The following is a 6,689-nucleotide window of genomic DNA, read 5'->3' as shown; positions in this document are numbered from 1 at the left end:
GCTTCCTCAACACTACCTACCCCTCCACCTATCTTTGTTTTGGCCACAAAGCCATCAGTTCCATCATCCAAATCATTGACATATAATTTGAAAAGAAGTAGTCCCAAGATCAACCCCAGTGGTTTCAAGTTCCTGGGTCTCTGAAAACCTATCCTGGGCCCAACATTTTGATGCAATAACAAAGAAGGCACCCAAGTTTCCTCAAACTCCTAATGAGGTATAGTCGCTGTTGTGCCTATATCTCATTAGGAGTTTGAGGAAACTTGGTATTATCACCAAAGGCACTCGCAAATTTCTACAGATGTACTCTGGAGGGCACTCGAACTCATTGCATCACTGACAGGTATAGAGCGGCCACCGCACAGAATCAGAAAAAGCTGCAGACAGTTGTGAACTCAGCAAGCTCCATCACGTCTACCCAAAAGACACCTTCAAAAGACAATGCCTCAAAAAGGCAGCATCCATCATTAAGGACCCCAACACCCAAGACGTAAACAACAGGAGTTCTGCAGATGCTGGAAATTCAAGCAACACGCATAAAAGTTGCTGGTGAACTCAGCAGGCCGGGCAGCATCTCTAGGAAGAGGTACAGTCGACGTTTCAGGCCGAGACCCTTCGTCAGGACTAACTGAAGGAAGAGCTAGCAAGAGATTTGAAAGTTGGAGGGGGAGGGGGAGATCCGAAATGATAGGAGAAGACAGGAGGGGGAGGGATGGAGCCAAGAGCTGGACAGGTGATTGGCAAAAGGGATATGAGAGGATCATGGGACAGGAGGCCCAGGGAGAAAGAAAAGGGGGAGAGGGGGAAAACCCAGAGGATGGGCAAGGGGTATAGTCAGAGGGAGAAAAAGGAGAGAGAGAGAAAGAATGTGTGTACAAAAATAAATAAGGGATAGGGTACGAAGGGGAAGAGGGGCATTAACAGAAGTTAGAGAAGTCAATGTTCATGCCATCAGGTTGGAGGCTACCCAGACAGAATATAAGGTGTTGTTCCTCCAACCTGAGTGTAGCTTCTCATTGCTCTTATCAAGTAAGAGATACAGGAGCCTGAAGGCACACACTCAGTGTTTCAGGATCAGCTTCTTCCCCTCTGCCATCAGATTTCTGAACAGACAATGATCACTATCTTAGTGTTTTCTGCTCTCTTTTTGCACTACTTATTTAATCTTATATATACATCTTATTGTAATTTATGGTTTTATTACTATGTATCACAATGCACTGCTGCTTCAAAACAACAAATTTTACAACATATGCTGATGATATTATCCCAATTCTGATTCTGAAGTACCACAAAACCTCACCCTTAATAATGGACTCCAACATATTCTGAGCAACAGAGGTCAGGCTAACTGGCTTAAAATTTCCTTTCTTTTGTGTCCCTCCCTTCTTTAAGAGTGGAGTGATATTTGCAACTTTCTAGTCCTCCAGAACTGTTAGTAATTACACCCCCACAGTCTCTTCGGTTGTCTCTTTTTGCCACCTGGTTCAGGTAAGTTACCTACCTTCAGACCTTTCAGCTTCTCAAGCACTTTCTCCCCAGTGATAGCAACTACACTCACCAATGTCCCTGACAATCTTGAAACCATTACCTCCCCCCCCCAAGTAACTTCAGCACTTTGATGCTCCATATTCTAGTATTCCAGACAATTTAGTCTTGTGTCTCCAAATTTAAGAGATGTTGATGTGGAATCGTAGTCATGAGGACCACCCATCTAGGCTAGGAATTTTTTGGGATGGACTCAACAAATCAATCTGCTTAATCAAGTTCCACAAAATTGTGAAAGGTCTGAACAGGGTGAACTCGAAACACATTTCCCTTTAGAAGATGCAGCAACTTCCACCTATCACCTCTCAGCTTAATATAATTTCCACTCTCCCCTCTCACATTTACTCCTCACCCAGATCTCACTTACCCATTCCTTCCACTTCTTTATAATGGCTATCTTCCCTCTATCTTTCAATCTTAATGAACAATCTCAAGTCGAAATGGGGTAACTGTCTATTTCCCTGCATAGATGCTGCCTGACCCACTGAGTTCCTCCAACGTTTTGTGTTGCTCCAGGTTCCACCACCTGCAGCCTCTTTGTCTCCCCTCCAGCAATAACTGAGGACTGGAATTAAATTCACTGTTGGGCACAGTGGGTAACTGAGGGAAGCTTTTGGCCAAATAGCCGAATCCTGCTCCTATTTATTATGGTCTTTTCAGAAAGCCGGAATAAGGAGAACCAATAATTTACTGTTCAATCAATGCATAATCCATTTTCCACAAGAACTGTGTCAGAGACAAATTTGTTCATTTGTTCCGTCAGAGGGCATGTTGTACGTCAACACGTTTAAACATATGGATGACATCACTGAACAACTTCTTCTGACTTAATGGTGGTTGGCAGTCGAACTTAAAGGTGCATCAGCGTCACCAACTGGACTGGAGTGTGGTGTAGAGAATTGGGAAATAAAACCCCTACTAGTTCTTTATCAAATGAAAACTAAATTACCCCCAAAACCCTATAGATTGTAAATAATGAAAGACAATATTGTGAATTAAATTAAAGTCACTTCCCTAACTTAGTTTTGAACTGAAGACTATCAACCCCCAAAGACAGGAGTGATTTCTTTCAACCTGATGTGCTTCACAATGTAATAGAATGTGTTCAACTGTTTCATGATGGTGACAACACCTACACACCCCAGGATGATGTTTTCCAAGAAACAAGGAATAATTAAGCATACTATACCCAATTCTAAGTTGAGTCAATATAATTCTTTCCCTTCTTGTTTTACCCGCTTCTCCCATCAATCCAACCGTTTGAAGAGCTTCCAGCAGTAAATCTGACCCATTGCTAGAACGACCCGTGTTAAGACGAATCAAAACCAAAAAATATCTGAACAAATTACAACTTTACAAGGACAAATTCCCTCCACCTACTGTAAGCCCACAATGATGGCAACCAATTCAGCTGAATATTCTGATAAATGGTTAGTAAATCATTACTTTATCATTACCTGTAATTCAGACACAAAAACAGCCACACCAGCATTCCCAGTTAAATTATCTTTTGATCCATCAGTAAAAATGGTGAACATATCACAATAATTTTCTGTAACATATTGATGAACCAACACTCTCAGGCATATCTGGATCCTTGGACTTCATTAAATCAATGTAACCTAAAATGAACTAAAGTCACTGGGGGAAAAAGCCAGAAGGGGTTATTGAGAAAGCTACAGTGGGGCATATTGCGTAATCCAGCAAACCCATGTTCTTAGCGTGAGAACAATAGACAATAGGTGCAGGAGTAGGCCATTCGGCCCTTCGAGCCAGCACCGCCATTCACTGTGATCATGGCTGATCATCCACAATCAGTATCCAGTTCCTGCCTTATCCCCATAACCTTTCATTTCACTATCTTTAAGAGCTCTCTCCATCTCTTTTTTGAAAGCGTCCAGAGACTTGGCCTCCACAGCCTTCTGGGGCAGAGCATTCCATATATCCACCACTCTCTGGGTGAAAAAGTTTTTCCTCAACTCCGTTCTAAATGGCCTACCCCTAATTCTTAAACTGTGTCCTCTGGTTCTGCACTCACCCATCAGTGGGAACATGCTTTCTGCTTGCAGCGTGTCCAATCCCTTAATAATCTTATATGTTTCAATAAGATCCCCTCTCAGCCTTCTAAATTCCAGAGTATACAAGCCCAGTCGCTCCAATCTTTCAACATATGACAGTCCCGCCATCCTGGGAATTAACCTTGTGAACCTACGCTGCACTCCCTCAATAGCAAGAATGTCCTTCCTCAAATTTGGAGACCAAAACTGCACACAGTACTCCAGGTGTGGTCTCACCAGGGCCCTGTACAGCTGCAGAAGGACCTCTTTGCTCTTATACTCAATTCCCTTTGTTATGAAGGCCAGCATGCCATTAGCTTTCTTCACTGCCTGCTGTACTTGCATGCTTGTTTTCAGTGACTGATGTACAAGAACACCTAGATCTCGTTGTGCTTCCCCTTTTCCTAACTTGACTCCATTTAGATAATAATCTGCCTTCCCGTTCTTACCACCAAAGTGGATAACCTCATAATTATCCACATTAAACTGCATCTGCCCACTCACCCAGCCTGTCCAAGTCACCCTGCATTCTCATAACATCCTCCTCACATTTCACACTGCCACCCAGCTTTGTGTCATCAGCAAATTTGCTAATGTTACTTTTAATTCCCTCATCTAAATCATTAATATACATTGTAAACAGCTGCGGTCCCAGCACTGAACCCTGCGGTACCCCACTGGTCACCGCCTGCCATTCCGAAAGGGACCCGTTAATCACTACTCTTTGTTTTCTGTCAGCCAGCCAATTTTCAATCCATGTCAGTACACTTCCCCCGATACCATGTGCCCTAATTTTGTCCACTAATCTCCTGTGTGAGACTTTATCAAAGGCTTTCTGAAAGTCCAGGTACACAACATCCACTAGCTCTCCCTTGTCCATTTTCATAGTTACATCCTCAAAAAATTCCAGATTTCCCCTTTGTAAATCCATGCTGACTCGGACCGATCCTGTTACTGCTATCCAGATGTGTCGTAATTTCATCTTTTATAATTGACTCCAGCATCTTTCCCACCACCGACGTCAGGCTAACTGGTCTATAATTCCCTGTTTTCTCTCTTCCTCCCTTCTTGAAGAGAGGGACAACATTAGCCACCCTCCAATCCACAGGAACTGATCCTGAATCTATAGAACATTGGAAAATGATTACCAATGCATCCACGATTTCTAAAGCCACCTCCTTAAGTACCCTGGGATGCAGACCATCGGGTCCCAGGGACTTATCAGCCTTCAGACTCAACAGCCTATCCAATACCATTTCCTGCCTAATATAAATTTCCTTCAATTCATCCATTACCCTAGGTCCTTTGGCCACTATTATATCTGGGAGATTGTTTGTGTCTTCCCCAGTGAAGACAGATACAAAGTACCTGTTCAATTCATCTGCCATTTCCTTGTTCCCCATAATAAATTCACCCGCTTCCGTCTTCAAGGGCCCAATTTTGGTCTTAACTATTTTTTTCCTTTTCACATACCTAAAGAAGCTTTTACTATCCTCCTTTATATTCTTGGCTAGTTTACCTTCGTACCTCATTTTTTCTCTGCGTATTGCCTTTTTAGTTACCTTCTGTTGCTCTTTAAAAGTTTCCCAATCCTCCGGCTTCCCACTCGTCTTTGCTATGTTATACTTCTTCTCTTTTATTTTTATACTGTCCATTACTTCCCTTGTCAGCCACGGCTTCCCCTTACTCCCCTTAGGATCTTTCTTCCTCTTTGGAATGAAATGATCCTGCACCTTCCGCATTATTCCCAGAAACACTTGCCATTGCTGTTCCACTGTCATCCCTGCTAGGGTATTGTTCCATTGAACTTTGGCCAGCTCCTCCCTCATAGCACCATAGAACCTAGCCACCCAAAATTAAAAACACTCTCCATGTGATTTTCCCAAAAGTCTTCCAACACACTTTTGACAGGGTAATCATTTCTCTGCACCCTCAAATTAATCCATTATGTTAACACCAGCTTCAACTGCACTGCTCCAAAGAGCGATATATGAAGCCATTCTTACCCTCGGCTATTAGGCTCTATGAGTCAATCTATAGCAGGGCAAGTGATGACCCTCCCTCCTGTTAGAATGTTTGTGGTAAATTATTTTGTATTCTTCCTACTTCTCTTCTAATATTTATATCTGTGCACTTGTAATGCAACTGTGACACTGTCATTTTATTTGGGATCAATAAAGTATTTACCTATCTCGCTAACCTCTGCTACTGTAAGGGTATTTGTCCCATTTCAACCAGTAAAGCTGAAACAGGAAACAACCTTACTGCATCACAACACAAACTTAAAGCCTGTGCTTGTATCACATCCAAACATTTGAAATGTGAAGATGAAGCCGACCCATAAGCCACACAGCCTGAATCAAGAACAGATCAAATTAAACAAATATAAATGGTCAACAAAGATTTTAGTGTAGCACCTGAAAAAAAAACCCACATAGATGCCCAAGGATATTTAATGCTCCTTTTCATTTATCAGTTGTTTTACTGTTATGGCGCTTCCCTATCAGCTAATTATCCAGCCACATGCTGAGAAATCTTAGCACTACATTTCTTCAAGAGTTTGACCATATACTGTACTTTCAAATCAATTGCAGGTCTATTGCTCTTCTTCGTAACACATAACTTGTGTTTTAGCTCCTGAAAGCTTAAAACCCATCTACTTGCCCTCTCTTCGACCTTATTATTAACTGCCTTGTGGGGTCCCGTTCTCTATCTCATAGAACCCCGAATATAGCTTATTTACCCTGACCTGTATAGAACATCTAAATAAAAAAAAACAGTAAAAATTATAGCCTTCCTCTCGCTCCTAATTTCTCTAATTTAAGTAAAAAACCTCCTCTCCATAACACATGATATGCTTTTTCAATATCAAAAATGCTGCTATTACAGCTTTAGTTATCCATATTTTCCTAATATCATCTTCCAAACATAAAACTGAATCCAAAGTCATTCCACACTTCCGAAATCTGCTCTGATTAAACACTGTATCGCCTCTATTTTCTAAAATATAATTCAACCGCCGTATTAGCACCAGTTCCATCAGGTTACACAAAGCTCGCAGCCCCACGTGCGGCACGTGCTGCG

The sequence above is a fragment of the Mobula hypostoma genome, chromosome X2 (genome assembly GCF_963921235.1).
Source record: "Mobula hypostoma chromosome X2, sMobHyp1.1, whole genome shotgun sequence".
Classification (NCBI taxonomy): Eukaryota; Metazoa; Chordata; class Chondrichthyes; order Myliobatiformes; family Myliobatidae; genus Mobula; species Mobula hypostoma.
The sequence above is the reverse complement of the archived record's forward strand: the minus strand, read 5'-3'. Positions refer to the sequence as shown.